Here is a 20,913-nt window from a genome sequence, read left to right as displayed (position 1 = left end):
AAAAAAAAAACGTATGTTGCTATAATCAGTGGTTCTCAAACATTTTCATGTCAAGGACCCCCAAAATGATATGTATTTGGCCGTGGACCCCCACCTCAAAATATGTTGTTCCAGGGACCCCCCCAGAAGCAAATATTTCAGTTACAAATATTAACTTTAAAAGCAATGTAGAAATTTCTCTGTTACAAGTAAAAGTCTGGAATTCAAAATGTACTTGAGTAAAAGTACAAAAGTATTGGCATCAGAATGTACTTAAAGTACCAAAAGTAAAAGTACTCATTAGGCAGAAGTTTCTATTTCAAGTTTCCACATCTATAAAAATCGTTTGAAAATAGCAGATCTACAAGCTCGCAATGCATCGCATCGCGACGCATTGCAAGCTTGTAGATCTGCTATTTTCAAATGGCCGAAATGTACAGTATATAGGGCTGAAGTCGTTAATGTATGGTTTTTTTTATAATAATCAAAATCTACAAAGTAACTAGTAACTAAAGTGTTCAAATAATTGTAATGCAGTAAAAGTACAATATTTGGACCCGAGATGTGGAGTAGAAGTAAAAGTATTGAAGTAAAGTACAAATACCTCAATATTGTACCCAAGTATGGTACTTGAGTAAATGTACTTAGTTACTTTCCACCACTGCCGTCATATTAACAGTCATATAGGAGACTATAGCAGCACTTACCTGTTATGGTCACACCACACAACAGAGCTTGTGTCTTCATTGTCTTCTCTGCCTCTGTCTCTCTTCATGTGACAGACAGGGCTTAGCATTAAGCTTTAATAGCTGTATGTTGGCCTATTTACAACATTGGAGTGTCATGTATGCACATTTTCCTATACCTATTTGTATAATATTCTACACCTTCCATACAAAACATTCAAAGTGTTGCAGCACAAGTCACGACTGACTGCAATGCGATTTTCATTATAGCTCCCCTTGACCTCTAGCAGTGGTGGAAAAGTACTGTGACTGTGTTTTATTTAAGTAAAAGTAGCAATACCACAATGTAGTGCTTTGTTTCAAGTTGAAGTTCTGTATTCAGATTTTTTTTTTACAGTAAAAGTACAAAAGTATCGGTACATCATTGCTCAAATTTGTTGTGAGCTTGTAAATCGGCTATTTTTGATTATCCGAAGCATAAAATAGAGCATAAGCAGTGGTTAATGTATGTTTTTTATTTTTTTTAAAGGAGTAGTTCACCCCATGAAGCATTGAATTCATTGAGATTTTTTTTTTTTGTCGCATTCCTAAGCCAATAATTTGATGACCGGGGGAAAAATTCTAATGTATCCTGTAGGAGACTCAAAGGAAACTCTTTGAGTCTCCTACCGGAGAGACCGCCGGTCATCAAATTATTGGCTCTGGATTGAGACAAAAACAAAAAAAATATCCATGAATTCAATGCTTCATGGGGTGTGTAATTGATTACTCCTCTTTTAAACTCCTTTAAATAAATAATGTAAATCTGCAAAGTAACAAGTAACTAAACGTGTCAAACTAGAAAAAAGTGCTCCTCGGAGCACAGATCTCCGCCAAGCCAGGTATAGGTTATTGTGGGCCAACAACTTTCACGGCATTTGGACGCTGCATTCATGATTTGAGGCATTTTGTTAATTCGTTCAAAACAAGCCAATACTACAGACTTTAGATGCCAATCAGGATGGACTATAAATAATGGGACAGATCCGTCTTGATCACATGACTAACTATAGACATAATGTGTACCGATTTGCATGATGTTTGGACAAAGTGTGTAGAAGTCATTTGTTTAGCAAAAATACTGTATGCCCCCTGGTGGCGCTATAACAGGACAATGTGTAAAGCATTGGTTCTCAAAGTGGGGGGTCCCCAGCTAAATGATGGATAGGAACCAAATGGACCCTTATGGGTCTGTAACTCTGAGAGTGTCCATTTGGACACTCTCAGAGTTAAATTAACATTGATTTTACAATATGAATTGGGGTCCCAGAGACATACATGCCATTAAATGGGGGTCCGTAGCCTAATGGATGTCAAAGGACCCCCAGTCCTTTGAAATTAAAATGGCTGAGAATCACTGCTAGAGAGCCGTAAAAATCTTCTCTTATGGGGGTCCCTGGCTTATCTTTTAAAGTGGGGGTCCGCGGGCTAATAAGTGTCAATTTGGGGGTCCTTGGCATGAAAAAGTTTGAGAACCACTGGTGTAGGAGTCATTTGTTTAGTAAAAATCACACCCAGTGTGAAGTGGGCGGTGTGTGGTCATCACAACATGACTCACTTAAAAAAAAGGATAGATACCTTTTTTTTTAAGTCCATACTGCTATTCATAGGGCTGCACATGTGTCATGTGTTTCGCCAGCCAATCACAGTCCTGAATTTGCAAAGTCAGCCAATCACATTACAGCTAGTGGTGATGACACTAGCTGTAATGTGATTGGCTGACTTTGCAAAAGTATAGATTTGCATTGACTGTGGAAGGGTTAGGGGTGTAGACTGCGTTGTAGACTATTGGCCAATCACGGTGCAGGATTGGTCAGTGTCCAAAACTCACTTATAGGGGGCGGTTACACCGCCCCAAAAATACTGTATGCCCCCTGGTGGCGCTATAACAGGACAATGTGAAAAGGATGGCATTTCTTCCTCAGCCTAGTGGGAATGTGTGTGCAAAGTTTCACGGCAATCGGACGCTGCATGCGTTCACGATTTGGGGCATTTGGTTCAGAGCGGCGCCACTCCTGCAAACCCTAGATGCCAATCTTAGCCAATCAGGATGGAATATGAAAAATCGGACAGACCCGTCTTGATCACATGACTATGGAGATAATGTGTGCCGATTTGCGTGATGTTTGGACAAAATCTGTAGGAGTAATATCAAAAAATGTGTTTGGCAAAAATCTGCCTCGTAGTGGCGCTATAACAGGCCGATGTGAAGAATTTGGGGCAGAGGTTCTGCTCTGGCCTCCAGGGACTGTGTGTGCACAGTTTCACGCCGATCGGTCCAACGGTGCCGGAGATTAGCTGTATACGGACAGACACACACATGCACACACATCTCTGCCACACCTACTTAAATACAGTACTTGAGTAAATGTACTTAGTTACTTTCCATCACCGATCCTTATGGGCATGTCATCATAGGTGGAAATTCGGCGAATATAGCAGATCTCAGTGGTGGAGGAAGTACTCTTCCTATATTTTACTTAAGTAAAAGTAGCCACAATATAAAATACTCTGTTACAAATAAAAGGCCTGTGTTCAAAATGTTACTTGAGTAAAAGTACAAACGTATTGGCATCAAAATATACTTAAAGGGATATTTCACTTTCAAAAGTGACAGTTTTTAAGTTGCTTGATTCAGTATTTAGATAGTTTGGTATTCATTTTATCAGACAAGCTTATAGATCTGCTATTTTTGAAAAACGTGAAAATGTGTGCAAATCTCTGAATATATATATCTTTTTTAAAGCGAACATTTTTAACTCAAATCTTTGCTTCTGGGGGGGTCCCTGGAACAAAATATTTTGAGAGATTTGCACAAATGTTCATGATTTTTCAAAAAATAGCAGATATACAAGCTCATAGTGCGGCACTCGGTGCTGCGCTATGAGCTTGTAGATCTGCTATTTTTTGAATAGCCAAAGTATAAAATAATGGTTAAAGTGGTTAAAATGTAAAATGACAGATGTCTGGTCTTTCCTGGTCTTAATGGGTTAAGAGAAGAAAAGGGAAAAAAAAGGAAACATAGCATGCAAATATGTGTTTGTAAGATCATTGTCAAGGTTGAAAATCAATTGAAAAGTAGAGGGTGCAGCTTAGGAGATCCGGTGCCAGGGACACATAGGGTTCATTTGGTTACAATCCACTCTGGAAGACACATCTAGCCTTAAGATGTTTGTTTGTTTATAACCAAATAAGTCTATGTTCTCATTTGGATGAGTTCAAATTAGTTTGAACAGACACAGACACAGAGGTCACAGTTGTTGTGAAGGATCAACACTTTGACAGTTTATCCCTCCTTAAACCAGCCTTTTGTTACGCAGGAATAGTTAGAATGGTTAATGGGTTTAATTCATTCACTTTAGGTAAGGTGGCCTTCAGTGTGAACAATGCCAAGGACACTCACTGGCACAGGCCATTCTACAACTTTCACACATACACACACACACACACACACACACACACACACACACACACACACACACACACACACACACACACACACACACACACACACACACACACACACACACACACACACACACACACACACACACACACACACACACACACACACACACAGACAGACAGACAGACAGACAGACAGACAGACAGACAGACAGACAGACAGACAGACAGACACACCCACATGGAAATATATTTATATAACATACGAGTAAGAATCTTGTTACGCACGCACGCACACACGCGCACATACACACAAACACCCCATCCGTCCATCCATCCGTCCTTCCGTGTCTGTCTGTCTGTCTGTCTGTCTGTCTGTCTGTCTGTCTGTCTGTCTGTCTGTCTGTCTGTGAGCAGCTAACCTCAGGCACCACTGCACAAATTGATGTGAAACTCTCATCTTATTTCACGAAATCTTAACAAGCTAATATCCACTTATTCCATTGATAGATTGATTGAATACTTTATTAGCAGTTTGAAACAGTACAGCAGTACAGTAAAGACTATGCCAAAAGGATAACACACAAGGGGGGTTGGGTTCCATTGTGGTCCATCATCATCATGACAGTAAGACAATACATAACATATCAACATCAACACTAAAACAATAATAGGGATATCTACAAGGGGGGGTGGGGTAGAGGATGCCACTCCCAGAGGGATTGGAGCTGGCTTGAGTGAGTGTCGTTTGCATCCCTGTGGGCGAGCTAGTTGGGGATCAATTTATCTGATTAAATAAAAAAGAAAACATCACATGGATGCACCTGGGACGTACAGTATCATCAGTGTTGTAGCCTGGGGTCGACGGGTGTTTCGGGTCTCGTAACATACCCGACTTACGTCCCAGCAGCTACCCACGGTCAGTCCTCTTAGGGCAAGACAGGGCCCCTCAGTCCGATTCTCCGAAACTACTCTGCCGGGACCGGGGGAGGCTCTGGCTAGGCTCTGTGGGTGGCCTCCTGTCCGGGCCCCTCCTTCGTCTCACCAGGTCCAGGACCTGAGTGTTGCACCAGACTCCCCCGTTCCAAACACTGAATTCTGGCGTGATGGTTTCTTGGGCCGTGGTGGTACTGCAGGCTCCACTTGCGGCTTGCCTGAAAGGCCCTCCTTAAAGGCCTCACCGTGTTTTTTTTGGGCTTCTTCCTCACGGAACACACAGGCTGGGCCGCCAACCCATAATACCGCTCCTGGGTGCCGTCTACATTCCGGCTGTCAAACGTCTCTCCGATGGTCACCAGGCTATTCCCATTTGTCACGTATGTCTATTCCTATGAGCCACTATAAATAGAATATAAAGAATTAAAAAACATCACATGGATGCACCTGGGACGTATCATCAGTGTTGTGGCCTGGGGTCATAGGGTGTTTCGGGTCTCGTAACATACACCCTCGCCCAGGTGATCCAGCCGGGTTTGATCAAGCCCCGACTTACGTCCTACGTCGACTTACCTGTCTGTAATGTAATTTATTACGGGGCCAGGCTGCCAGCATGGCTCCTGGCCCTGTCTTAATATTCGCTTTATCCTGTCACTTCTGCCACTTTTCGCAGTTCTGGCTGAACCGTGCTGTCACTTTTTACGAAACTCGGCCATATGGTAGATGGTCATGACTATCAAGAAATAATTCTCACAATCTTTCGTCCAAAGGTGGCGCTATAGCACTCAATTGAAAATGGCAACTTTGAGCAGGTACAACTCATGCCCTGTTTGACCTACAGCCATGAAACTTGGATACACATATGCGTCTCCTCATGCTGTACAACTTTCACCCTAGGACTTTTGACCTCTGACCTTTAGATCTCCCACCATTTTGAATTATATGAAAAACAGTCATTGGCTCCTAACTTCTGCATTTTTTCACTCATGGAAAATCCGCTACTAACGTTTTGTCGGCAGAGTTCCAAAGTTCATGTATAAAGAGTTTCGTGCAGATTAATCAAAAATCCCAGGAGGAGATAGATTTTAACTATTGCAGTTTTCTGAAAATGATTCATCTGCCCCTAACACATACATGCAGACTCACATTTCTTTGAAACTTTGCAGAAAGGTTGAGGGTCATTCCAAATATCACTGAGACCAATCTTACTCCAATTGGCCAAAGGGGGGCGCTATAGCAATTTTTTTTTAATTCAAACTTTAAACAGGCATAAGTCATGCCTCGTTTGGCCGAAAGTCGTGAAACTATGTGAGGGCAAAGGTTGCTGGTTCGATCCCTGTCCTTGACAATGTGTTGAAATGATCATGATTTGGCATTCTTAGTTTTACATGTAGTGTTTACTGAGGTTAGGGTGGGTGAGTGGGGGCATTGCATAAAACATGACCTTGTTAATTAATGCATGTGCAATTGTTAAAGATAACATGAAATGCTTATTTGAGAGTATTTTTTGTCAATGTATGACATACTTCATTGTGAAAATAGCTGATCTACAATCTCACAACTTTTCAGATAGCAACGAGAGTATGTTTTTTCAATGTATTACATACTCCATTGTGAAAATAGACGATCTACAATCTCACAACTTTTCACGTTTTGTGAGCTTGTAGATCGGCTACTTTAACTGGTTTCTGTTCCGAGGAGACATACAATTTCTCTATCGGTAGATGGTTAGGGAACCAGTGATCTAGAGTAGTTAGCAAAACAGAGGCTTGGTCCATCAGGGACGGAAAGACGTATATATATCAACAGACACTACCAGGGCTATCATACTGTATCTCTAGCTCAATGAGAAGAAAGGCAGCCTATGAGTCCGGAGGTCACTGTTTCGATCCCTGTCCCCGACGATGTGTTGAGGTTATCATGATTTGGCATTCGTAGGCTTACGCGTAGTATTTCTTGAGGTTAGGGGAAGGCATAGTTTCACTGAGGTTAGGGTTAGTGAGGGTTTAAAATGTTCATTTGTTAATTGCATGATCTTCTTTCTCTCAAGTTCAGTCTTCTATGTTTCTATGGCTTATTGTGCATATTACTTATCACTAGACCATACCGGGTGAAGGGCGCAGCCGAAAGTAGTTGCAAACTTGGGGTTAATGCACGTCCTGTCGCGCGGTTTCTCCCCCGCGCGCGTCCCGTCGTGGCGCCCTCCCCCCCGTCGCTCCCGTCGCGGCACCCCCCGGCCCGCGGTCACCCCTCCCTATGGGCGGATATATATATGTATCAGCACGGAGAATGGCGTAGGCATGTTACTTGCCCGCCCCGGGTCCGTCTGGTGTGTTTACTTTCCACAGAAAGAATTGTACTGAGAGAGTGGGCGGGGTCTCGGTGTTGCCATGTCAGCGTACTGTAAGCGCTGTAGGGGCAATGTTGGTGGTGTAGGGTTCGTTTGGTTTGGCGTCGTTTTCATAGACCTTGCTGCTTGTTTCTCTCGCGATACCTGGCAACGACGCATGCGCAGTTTGATCAAGAGTCCCCCCAAGACACAGGCTACCACCGTGAGGTTACTAGAATTATAGTAGGATTGCTTCTTTCTTTCTTCTCTCTGCAATCCCTGGCCCTGTATTATCGCTGCTTGCAGCTATATTTTTCATTACAATTGGATTTTGTCCATTTGTATTAGTCCAATTGGATTATAGTCCAATTGGGTTTTGAGAATGTTATGTTTTTAGGTTAGATTTAAATTTGGCTCGGGATCAAGAAGTATGTTGTTTGATTTCATATTCTTTATGTATACATAGGGAAATTGACAAATAAAGTGATTCTTGATTATAGAGGTCAAACATTAATTGTTTAACATTAATGTTATAGTACTATTTAAATGTTGGTGTTTGGTCAATTATTCGGGGGCTGTAAAGAAAGGCCATGATTACACAGCCTGATTAGGTGTGGGCAATGATGATTGCCCAGGTGTTTTTACTTTCAGTTAATTGTATATCATACCAGTCCTTTAACAGGCTGAAGGGCCTTATTGGGCAGATAGACATTGAAGCCTGCCTACGGCAATCATAATTTATTGTGTTCAGGTTGATATGAGCCAGAGTGTCATTTTAGGTTTTGTTTGCCTACAGTAAAGACCTCTGTGCAGTATGTGTCATTCCAGATAAGTAAGTACTTTATGTTGTAGGTTTTGTGCTTCTGTTCTTTAGTTAATTCAGCTTTGTGTCATTGTTTGTACTATGTGCTAATTTGTCATAGTTTTGTACAGTGTTGCTTTTTATGAATATGAACATGTGTGTTTGTGTTGGTTTTGTATTTCATACTGTCATACTGTCATATACTGTCACTAAGAGTCAGTAAAGTGGAAGTCAACTATACCAAAGTGGTCCTGTGTACATTTGTTCAGACTGACAATCAGGGGCGAGTGCCAAATATCTCCCATATACAGTCCTTTCACTAACCCTCAGTTACAGAGGCCCACTTAGAACATCCTTTCCCACGTGCTGGGAATAGCTGGCATATTCATTTCAATAACATGTTATATAAAACAGTATTACAGTTTGGACTCTAGGTGGCAGTGTGAGACCGTGGGATCCCAGATGTTGCACCGTTAATTCCTACTGATCATATCTCAGTTGATTTCAGGCATGCTTTCATTCCTAGGCCAATAATTTGATGACAGGCAGCGGTTCCGGTAGGAAACACAAAGAGTGTGTCTCCTATCGGAACCACTGCCTACCGGTCCGCTGGTTATCACATTGGCTTAGGAATGAGACAAGAACAAAAAATATCCAATAATTCAAGTCTCCATGGTGTGACTAATCGATAGAAAAAAAGTATTTTTTGGGGGTGAACTATCCCTTTAACACCTTGATTCCCATGAATGGAAGTGTTAGAAAATATCATTAAGTTCATAAATGATCACACATGTGAATAAATATTTATTCAAATACATTTTAAGAATGTTCTCTCCAGATGCATACAGAACAATGTAATCAGTAATAAATACATTCGTACAATTGTAACATACTAGACGAGCAAAATAGCAAAGAACACGGGTGCCGTCAAAGGAATCTGTAATTATCATCTTCTCTGTGGGGTGGGAAACCTCATAATTGTTTCCAAAACTGTTACTTTTCAGGAGTCTAATTCAAAAATAGCAAAAGCAGCAGATCCACAAGCTCACAATCGAGCTTGTAGATCTTCTACTTTTGATACTTGTGTGTGACACTGTAGTATGATCAAGTAGGGAATTCATTTACGGAAAAAAAAATAGAAAAACTGGGAGATAAGAAGTTTCTGCCCGACGGCAAAAATATATGAAATGTTTATGTAGGTGGAGATTTTCAAATATTTCAAAAAAGTGAAATCACACTTCATCATACAAGGAAGTACAGTATATACAGTAGAGTTTAAAGGGATAGTTCACCCCAAAAAAACCTCCGAAGCCAATAATTTGATGACCAGCAGACCGGTTCCGGTATGAGACACAAAGGAGACTCTTTGTGTCTCCTACCGGAACCGCTGCCGGTCATCACATTATTGGCTTAGGGATGCGACAAAAACAAAACAATATCCATGAATTCAAGTCTCCATGTGGGGTGGCTAACCGATAGAAAAAAGGGGTGAACTATCCCTTTAACTATAGCGTCCCTATTCTGGTGTGAACATTCAGCGAAAACAGTAGATCTACAAGACAAGCTCACAATGTGAATCTATAGAGTCCTGCAGGACCTGAAGTTATTGGGTTTATTTGTATTTCTAGGCGCCATTTTGGAGAAGGCAAGCTTCCGCGTGCGTCACAGAAGGGGACGTTTGGTAGGCCAATCAGAGGCAGGTGGGGGCGGGTCTTTTCGTAACCCAGCTCTTAACATTTTAATTAAGAGGCAGCCGTGCAGCAACTAGTTAGTTGGAACTTGGCAAACTCCACACTCGGAATTGTGGAGACTTCTTGTAAAGTAAGTGATGCAGATATTTAACAATAATTGAACTCTTGAGAGTGTAACATTTTATACTCAAGAGTTAAAGATCTACAGTATAAAGGTCCATTTGGTTATCAACTCTCCATCATTTAGCTGGGGACCACCTGGAACCCCCTCAAGGACCAGTGGTTGAGAACCACTGCATTAGAAGGCTCTGTTAGATTCTGACAAGTCCCGGAAAAGACGCGCTGTGATTGGCCAGTAGTCAACGCGCTGTGAGCGCTATGATTGGCAAGTAGTCACTTTGAGTGGCAGCTTACCTTCTCCTAAATGGCGGCCGCGATACAGGTCGCTCCAATGACCTGCAGAGGCCAATGAGGTATCTAGGTTTTCTATATCTATGGTTTAAAGCTCCCTCTTTGTTAGCCTAGGCTTCCTCTCCCATTTCTTCTTCTCCCTCTTCTTCTTATCTTCCTTGTGGAAGATCCTTCCATCAGCCTGCTCCACCCACCTCACTTTGATGTCTGCTGGCGCCCCCTGGTGGTCCTTCATGTTCTGCTTCAACTGAGACACAAAGCAGAATGATGAACAGTGTCTGGTCATCATCATTTGATTGTGTGTTATTTTATACATGGTCAGGGGTAGAATCAGGGGTAGATTACCACACAGGCCCATGCAGGGGCCCAAGAGCTCAGGAGGCCCCTAGCCAGAGCCTTTGCAAAGTTTGCATGAATTGTCGCTGTTATTAACTATGCATTTCTTGTCAAATAAGGGTGTATAATTCATATATATAACAGAGCCCCAAAAGTCCTACTGAAAACTGAAGGAATAGCCTAAACATTCACTTTGTAGATGTCACAAGATAGAGTAAGTAGTAAGTAAGCAGTGGTGATAAAAGTACTCAAATTCTTTACTTAAGTAAAAGTACCAATACTGCAATATAGAAATACTCTTTTACAAGTAAAAGTTCAGAATAAAAAATGTACTTGAGTAAAAGAACAAAAGTATTGGCATCAAAATATACTTAAAGCGCGATGCGACGCGTTGTGAGCTTGTAGATCGGCTATTTTCAAATAGCCTAGTTAGCCTATAAAATAGGGCTAAAGTGATTAATGTATGTTTCATAATATAATAATTTATATCTGAAAAGTAACCCATCATAAAGTGTGCATGTTTATCTCGCTAGTTTATAGGGGCATGCAAAAAGCAAGTTCAAAACGGCACTGGAATCTCTAAAATCCTGTTAGGGGTTAGTCAGTGTACCTGCCGGTGGGACATTTTACAAGTCTGTGCCAGGGGCCCATTATCTCATAAAATGTTCAAAATGTTTGTAGGCCTATTGTACTGGTTATTTTATAACAGTATTGTAGGGGTTTGTCTACATTATTGGGAGCTGTCCTGGCATGGACAGCAGACATTGAAGCAAGCAGCAGTACCCTGGCATGGCCAGACCAATATCACTGCGTAGTCGTTAGTCTGGAATCTCTGTTTGGAACCTGCATTTCCAAGGGGCTGATTTAAAAAAAATGCCTCTAGTGATAAACCCACTCCACATTTGCCTACTGGGCCCTGATTGGTGGCCCAAAACTTAGGGGTCAGCGAAATCCAATCACAACCGAGTCGCAAAGGTTGCAGTATAGAGTACATGAAAAAATGAATTATCAATGAAATGAGCCCTTCGCAAAGGTATAGAGTACATGAAAAAATGAATTATCAATGAAATGAGCCCTTCACCTATGTTCTACCTTATCTTCATATAAATGGTCCTCATTTAATATGCTCATTATAAAATGGAACCATTTTATTCTAATCACTCGGTCTCTGAGGAGGGCTGTGGACAGTTCAGAAACCTGCCTACCAGTGACATCATCGATGGGGATTCCAAGATAATAGAAACTACAGCCTTTCTATTCCTCGAAAGTTGGCATGCAAAAGCCATTGTTCTTGTGTTTAAAAAAGAACTGATGATGTCACTGGTAAGCAGGTTTCTGAGCTGTCCAGAGCACTCCTCTGAGACACACAGAGCGAAATGATTCCATCTTATAATGAGCATTAGGATAATGAACATGAGGTTGAAAATGGGTGAAGTGCTCCTTTAATTATCAATACAATTTGATCATACCTGCTCCAAAATGGCGTCCGCTACTGCAGGGTCGTTCATATCCAGGGAGGAGTTTATGGTCAGTTTCATTCTCAACACTGGTTTCTTCACTACAACGTTTAAAAGGAACATTAGATGTTCGTTTCATTGATTTTATTATTTTATTTTACAATGTTCTTCCTCATTTCTTTTGGCCAAAATAACAGATACAAAAATGGCATATCCACAGTTAACAATTACATGTTGACCCTTGCCCTCATCTCATCCTTTGTTGTTGTAGTGGAGTTATTCTATAGATTGATAGACTGACCAATACCACACGTTAAGAGCTATTGATTCTGAACGTTGCAAATGAAGATGACACAATATTACCAACCTACCTTTAGATTTAATTCAATGTATTATTCAATGAATAATACATTAAATTAAATCAAAAGGTAGGTTGGTAATATTGTGTCATCTTAATATTCATCTAAATATATTTCTATTGGTGCCACATCTTGCTGGCTGGGGATTAGATTTCGACTGAAATAGAGGGCCCCATATACAGTCCGGAGTTTTCATTCAGGGCCCCCAAAAACCTTGGGCCGGCTTTGAACCACAGCACATTATAGCCAAAGTAACCGTGAGTTACAGTTATCACTTACCACTGTAGCAGATGAAGGACTCTTTTCTGTTACAAATCAAGTCTGCCCATTTGGACCCGCTGGCAAACACCATGGCAGCACATGTCGCCATCAGACGACCATTTGGTTCCCCTTCCTTCCAGTACATGAATGAGGAGTTGCTCCCATCGGACCACTTCCAGGAGTCTCGGTACAGACCGATCCAGTAGTTCGCTCGTTGGGTGATGGTCCTCTGGATCTCCTGGTTCTCAGCCTGGTTCCTCACACTGGCCAGGTCTGTGTGTTTCTCCCTGCACTCCCTCTGAGCTTTTGACATTGTAAGTGTCTTTGTAATGATGATATATTTCCTTATTGGATCTGAAAATAAACTACTGTGAGTTCCTGGACAGAATGAACACAATAAGGCAGTGATTCTCAACCTTTTTTTCATTTCAAGGGCCCCAGTTTGATATGCATTAGATTAGGCCACTGATCCCCATTTGTTAATGTTTTTCTTTTTGTCTCTGCCAGGCCGAAAAGGTAGCCGAGACTATGTTTTCGCCCGTCCATCCGTCTGTCTGTGAGCAGCTAATCTCTAGCACCGGTAAGGAAAAACCTTTGTTCCAAATTTTTCACATCGCCGATTTTTACAAAACACATTTGTTGATATTACTCCTACAGATTTAACATTAAACACATTATCTCTATAGTCACGGATCAAGACGGATCTGTCGGATTTTTCATTTTCCATCCTGATTGGCTGATTGGCTTCCAAAGTTTGCAGGAGGGCCTGTTTTTAACAAAATGCCTCAAATCATGAACACAGCGTCTGATTGCCTGATACTTTCCAAGCACATTCCCACTAGGCCAAGGAAGAAATGTCACCCTACGTTTTTCAAATTGGCCTCATGGTGGCGCTATAACAGGCCGCTTCGCATTTTGGCCTTTAACTCTTGAACCGTAGGTCATACAATCAAAATATATTTTCCCCTGGATTCCTTGGATCATTGCGCAACGCCCTGAATAGGCCACGTCCTTTTTGCTACTGAAACAGTTTTCGCTACTATTCCTACTGATTTTGTACAAACCGCACCAACATTGGTACAGCTTATCTCTGTAGTTATGTGGACAAGATGTATCTGTCAGATGTTTCGGATTCTATTCCGATTGGCCCATTGGCTTTCAAAGTTTGCTGGAGGGGTCAGCACCACTGTACCGATTGGCAGGAAACTGTGTGTGCAAAATTTCACACCGATCGGCCCAGCGTTGCCCAAGAAAGATAAGCTGCTCACAGACAGACAGACAGACAGACAGACAGACAGACAGACAGACAGACAGACAGACACTTCCAGTGGTGGAAAGTAACTAAGTACACATACTCAAGTACTGTACTTAAGTACAATTTTGAGGCATTTGTACTTTACTTGAGTATTTCCAATTTCCAATACTTTTACTTCTACTCCACTACATCTCAGAGGCAAATATTGTACTTTTAATCCACTACAATTATTTGAAAACTTGAGTTACTAGATACTGTATCAAAACATACATTAACCACTACAGCCCTATATACATTTCGGCCATTTGAAAATAGCCGATCTACAAGCTCACAATGCGTCGCATCAAGCTTGTAGATCTGCCATTTTCAAAAGATTTTAATACATAAAAAACTTGAAATTGGACATTCTGCATAATGAGTACTTTTACTTGTTGTACTTTTAAGTACATTTTGATGCCAATACTTCTGTACTTTTACTAAAGTACATATTAAAATTCCTGACTTTTACTTGTAAGGGCGCGCTCTCACCAAAAGTTGGCTGGCCGCTGTTAAACGCAGGTTGTGCGCGGCCACAGTTTTTTGCAGCCAGCGGATTCTAAAAAAACGCTGTGACGCACCTGTCAATCACATTCAAGACCGTCCCCGTAGCCCGCACCGCCACTAGACACTAGTAGTAGGGCAGTTTCGAGGCTCCGTGAGCACCCCAAAAACACATCTCTTAAACCTGTTTTTTTAGGACCCTAAAGGTGTCTAGTAATGATTTCTGCTTGTTGCCCATGTCAACTAATGTCCCATGGGGTTTATTTTTAACCCTTTCTGACACCTACCCCCAACCCAAACCATAACATGAAGATAACAGAGAATACCATAACTCTTGAAGTAAACAACATACAGCAACAAATGAACACATTTTCCTATATCATTTTGACCCAAGGAATGCATTAAAGTGGTTATTATAAAGATTCAAGCACATCTTGACTCTATTTCAGGACATAAACAGCCAAAAACAAGCAGAAAACGTTCAAATCACAATTATCACATCTATATTTCTCTTTGTACTAAACTTTTAAGGTGTATTCTTTTTTACCATATGTTTTTTAGGACCTTTATTGTGTCTAGTTAAGATTTATTCTTGTTGCCCTGGTCAAATAATGGACCATGGGGTTCATTTCAACCCTTTCTGACACCTATTGCCAATCAAACCATAAAATTGAGATAACAGAAAATACCATAACTCTTGAAGTAAACAACATACAGCGACAGCATATTATTATAAAGATTCAAGCACATCTTGACTCTATTTCAGGACATAAACAGCCAAAAACAAGCAGAAAACACTCAAATCACATCTATATTTCTCTTTTTACTACATTTTTAAGGTGTATCCTTTTTTACCATATGTCTTTTCGGACCCTAAAGGTGTCTAGTTAAGTTTTAATGTTGTTGCCCTGGTCAAATAAGGTTCCATGGGGTTTATTTTAACCCTTTGTTACACCTATTCCCAACCCGAACCATACAATGGAGACAATAGAAAATACCATAACTCTTGAAGTAAACATACATAGACAAATTAACACATTTCTATATATGATTTTGACCCAAGGAATTCATTAAAGTGGTTATTATTAAGATTCAAGCAGGTCTTGACTCTATTTCAGGACAGAAACTGCAAAAAACTAACAGAAAATGTTCAAATCACATCTATATTAATCCTTGTATTAAATACTTAAGGTGTATTCTACTTTACCCCATGTTTTTTGGACCTTATGGTGTCTAGTTAAGATTTCTTCTTGTTGCCCAGGTCAACTAATGTCCCATGGGGTTCATTTGGTGACCATTTTAAATCGATGTCCACAGGAGAGGCGTTTTCATATCTGAACCAGACAACGTACAAAGACAAATAAACCCACTTTTTCCTAGAATGTTTACACCAGGAATCTAATGGAAAGGTTACTGACATGTTCCAACCATTCTGTATTGGTGAAAAACACACAAATATCAAATTCTGGCTTATATTTAGGCATAATATAACTTTCTTGAATAATCAAAACATAATGTCACTGATCGGTATCATCCATCTCAACCTCTTCCCTCTTATCATCATCATCATCATCATCATCATCATCATCATCATCATCATCATCATTAAATATTGTTAGGATGATCATACACCAACTTGAAAGCCTTTTGAAATTTGGGGTTCTTCTGGAGCTTTTTGAGTGGTGCCACCTTGCCCTTGAAGGAACTAGTACAGCCCTGATCACTGAATACATGTATGGTACCCAAGCAGGGTGCTACAGTATGGCTGCCCAAGAGAGGTTGCTAGCTCCGTGACATTTACCAGCTGACAGTGCCTGCCTGTGCCAGTGTCAAGGTAGAGCAGGTTGATGTCGTCATTAACATCAACAATCATTCAAATCTGCTAACACAAGAACTCACCAAAGTTATATAGGTATTGATCAATCAACTCACTTCTCAATCTAATGCCACAAGTTTATGAGCTGTTCCTTCCACGATGAGAGCAGCTGTTTCACATTTTGCCAGCCGGGATGCTGCCTCCTTACTCCCCCAGACCTTGAGCATCAACTGGCAGAGCTGTCGCATATTTTCCGCATTGCCCAGAAAGAACTTAAAGTCCTGGGGTTTCCTGGTGGCTTGACCTTGCACAATGAATTTCTCAGAAAGTCCACGCCTCAGCCTATACTGCGCCCTTGATGGAATCAAGAGTGGTCTTGATTCCATCAAGGCGCAGTAGAGGCTGAGGCGTGGACCATCTCGCTTGCCCCCATGCCAGGACACACTCATCCCCCACATCCAGTGGGTGAACTAAGTGACCTGTTACAAGCGAGCAGCTGAGCCAATCTTTTGGAGGCCTAAATCCTATGATGATGGTCAGGGGTGGCAGAAGACAGAAGGAGGGATTTTGGAGCCTGTCTGGTCTTGTGGGACAATTCTGCCCCTATCTCTCATTGACCTCTTGGCTGCTGGTGTCATCAGTGATGATGTGAGGGAAGTGGAGGAGTTTGATGATGAGATGGATGATACTGATCAGTGAAATTGTGTTTTGATATAAGCCAGAATTTGATATTTGTGTGTTTTTCACCAATAAAGAATGGATGTACCATGTCAGTGACCTTTCCATTAGATTCCTGGTGTAAACATTCTATGAAAAAGTGGGTTTATTTGTCTTGGTTCAGATATGAAAACGCCACTCCTGAGGACATCGAATTAAAATGGTCACCAAATGAACCCCATGGGACATTAGTTGACCTGGGCAACAAGAAGAAATCTTAACTAGACACCATAAGGGTCCTAAAAACATGGGGTAAAGTAGAATACACCTTAAGTATGTAATACAAGGATTAATATAGATGTGATTTGAACATTTTCTGTTAGTTTTTTTGCAGTTTCTGTCCTGAAATAGAGTCAAGACCTGCTTGAATCTTAATAATAACCACTTTAATGAATTCCTTGGGTCAAAATCATATATAGAAATGTGTTAATTTGTCTATGTATGTTTACTTCAAGAGTTATGGTATTTTCTATTGTCTCCATTGTATGGTTCGGGTTGGAAATAGGTGTAACAAAGGGTTAAAATAAAACCCATGGGACCTTATTTGACCAGGGCAACCAGATTAAAACTTAACTAGACACCTTTAGGGTCCTAAAAGACATATGGTAGAAAAGAATACACCTTAAAAATGTAGTACAAAGAGAAATATAAATGTGATTTCAAAATATTCTGCTATCTTTTGCTGTTTCTGTCCTGAAATAGAGTCAAAATGTGCCTGGATCTTAATACTAACCACTTCAATGAATTCCTTGGGTCCAAATGATATAGAAAAATGTATTAATTTGTCTCTGTAGGTTGTTTACTTCAAGAGTTATGGTATTTTCTGTTATCTCCATTTTATGGTTTGATTGGGAATAGGTGTCAGAAAGGGTTAAAATGAACCCCATGGTCCATTATTTGACCAGGGCAACAAGAATAAATCTTAACTAGACACCATAAAGGTCCTAAAAAACATATGGTAAAAAAGAATACACCTTAAAAGTTTAGTACAAAGAGAAATATAGATGTGATCATTATGATTTCAACATTTTCTGCTAGTTTTTGTCTGTTTCTGCCCTGAAATAGAGTCAATATGTGTTTGAATCTTAATAAAAACTACTTTAATGAACTCCTTGGGTCAAAATGATATAGAAAATGTGTTCATTTGTTGCTGTATGTTGTTTACTTCAAGAGTTATGGTATTCTCTGTTATCTTCATGTTATGGTTTGGGTTGGGGGTAGGTGTCAGAAAGGGTTAAAAATAAACCCCATGGGACATTAGTTGACATGGGCAACAAGCAGAAATCATAACTAGACACCTTTAGGGTCCTAAAAAAACAGGTTTAAGAGATGTGTTTTTGGGGTGCTCACGGAGCCTCGAAACTGCCCTACTATAGCCACTAGACAAAAACATGTCTTTGCACTTTCACACTTGGGGTTCGTACATCTACATACACATTCAGATTTAAAATATAAAGTGCTTACCCCATGGCCACGGATGTTACAATCATGTACAGGCCCTCATAAGTATCCGTATCTTCCGTATTGTTCAATAAAAAGCATTTTAATCCAATCAGTGGTCATTTTCTCCGTATGCTTTCAACTGCGCGACCCTAGCGGTTGAGAGGTGTATTGCACTGTTGGTACATTATAACTCTATGGGGAAATGGCCACCAATCGGATTATAATGCTTTTTATTGAACAACACGGAAGATACGGGTACTTCTGAGGGTCCGTACATGATTGTAAAATCCATGGCCATGGGGTAAGCACTTTATATTTTAAATCTGAATGTGTATGTAGATGTACGAACCCCAAGTGCACAAATTATAAAGTACTGGGTGAGATGCAACAGCTACAACCAATTGGTCCACTGAGAGCACCATGTTGCTTCCTGAGTCTTGGGACGGTCCGCCTTCGACTCACCCGATTGGACTGAGGGGTAAAATCAGCTCCTGCCTCCAGCAGTTTTATGCTTCTTCGTGTAGAGCGGATAAACGCAAGGTCTGTGCGACAAGATTCTGCCCCAGAGGTAAAATAAAAGTGCGGTGGGAGCGCGCCCTAACAGAGTATTTCTGTAGTGCATTATTGATACTTTTACTTAAGTAAAAAATGTGAGTATTCTTTTCCACCACTGGACACTTCTCACCTGTGTCATCGAAGCAGATTGCAGAGAAGCCCCTCTCACAGGAGGTATCTCTCCATTCACCAGTATGCCACATGACTGTACAAGGTTGACCGTTTGGTTGACCAGAACCCCAGTTCCTGAACGTGCGTTCCTCTGCATCTTTGTAGAAGCGTTCATCTTCCAGTGACCATCTCCAGCTGGTGACATCGTTGTACAGGCCTATCCACACTCTCTTAAAACAAATGACACCAAGGATCATTAACCCTGGCATCTGTATTCTCACTCAGGCAAACATTCAGCAAAATTAGCCGTCAAGTTGCGTCGCATCTTGAGCTTGTACAGTAGATCTGCTATTTTGGGCGAAGAGATTTGTTGTAGACCCAAGTAAATGGGCAACTCAGATCCAGTTATTGAGTCTCAAGGGTTTACATTGTCTGCCATGACTTTTGACCTGCTTGTCGTAGCCACTAGTAAGCGGCCTCATTGGACTCAGTTTAAATTGCTTGTCCTTCATTGGTGTTACGTCTGATTAGTCGATATTTGATCGTTCCTATTTTTTGCTATAACTTTCGAACTGTCTGTTGAATAGACTTCACTTGATTTGGTTGAGAGTCCTTGTCATTCATTGGAGTTACTTAGCCCCACCCCCCATTCTGATTGGTCGATATATCATAGTTTCTATATTTTGCAATAACTTGAACAGTTTGTCATACAGAGTCATGAGTCGCCTCGCTGGACTTGTCCTTCATCAGAGTTACTTAGCTCTGCTCCCTGCCTCTGATTGGTAGATATTTTCCCCTCACGTGGACAGAGGTGCGAGGGCCCGGTCATCGCTTCTCGCAGCTTTAATTTATCTTATTTCTACTGTTTTGAATGTTTTACTTTTGTTGTATTCAAAAATCCTGTTTTGTTTATCATGCTCAGAGTCTTGATGTCTTAATGCTTGTTTGATGTAAAGCACTTTGACTTGCCTTGTTGTTGAAATGTGCTGATATACAAATACATTTGCCCTGCCTTGTGATGGGCTATTTTCTTCTTTAACCCATTAAGACCGGGGATCGCATCTGTGTCATTTTGCTATTTTTGAAAAATGTTGAACATTTGTGCGAATATTAGAATATATTTATTTTTTAAAGGGAACGTTTGTAACTCAAATATTTGCTTCATGGGGGTCCCTGGAACTAAATATTTTGAGATGGGGGTGCACGGCCAAATACATATCATTTTGGGGGTCCTTCACATGAAAAATTTTGAGAACCACTGATTATAGCAACATAGGTTTTTTAGAAAACTGTTAGGATTTAGAAGACATTATTTTGTAGAATGCCCCAGAGGCAAATATTTTAGTTAAAATGTAAAAAAAATAAATAGCAGATCTACAAGCTTGTAGCGCGGCACTCAGTCTTTTTAAACAATTTGAAAGTAAAAAGAATATTAAAGATGATTATTGTTTCGTTAAAATAAGTAGCTCTATATTACTATAAAGTGTTTGTTCAGTAACAGGGGTCTCCCCATCTCTCCAGCTCGTAATAGAAAATATTTCCAAGTCGGGATACCAATTTCATCCAAGCAGGAGAGAACTAATACAGGATAAAGGACAGACAATTGAAATTAGAAATGATGAAACAAAACATTAGCACACACTATTAGAACGGCAACATTCTCTATAGCAATGATTGAGCTTTAAGTTTTTTATTAAAAAAAACTTTTCATTTTAACCAAAACAAATATGACCTGTAGCCTACCATCTTTAAGGATAGGGCCTCTTTTGGCCATAGTGCATTATT

General features: G+C 40.6%; 1 protein-coding gene across 1 annotated transcript in view; it reads left to right on the top strand.

The window, feature by feature from the left end:
• LOC311052793 (glycerol-3-phosphate dehydrogenase [NAD(+)], cytoplasmic) overlaps positions 1–123 on the top strand; it is a 346,962-nt gene extending 346,839 nt beyond the window's left edge. The window contains exon 9 of the transcript XR_014601551.1: positions 30–123. The gene's annotated coding sequence lies outside the window, so the exon portion shown is untranslated. The remainder of the gene's footprint in view (positions 1–29) is intronic.
• The last annotated feature ends 20,790 nt before the right edge of the window (positions 124–20,913 follow it).

The sequence above is a fragment of the Gymnoscopelus microlampas genome (genome assembly GCF_963454915.1).
Source record: "Gymnoscopelus microlampas genome assembly, chromosome: 10".
In the NCBI taxonomy this organism is placed as follows: Eukaryota; Metazoa; Chordata; class Actinopteri; order Myctophiformes; family Myctophidae; genus Gymnoscopelus; species Gymnoscopelus microlampas.
Note: the sequence above shows the minus strand (reverse complement) of the source record. Positions and strands in the feature narration are given on the sequence as shown.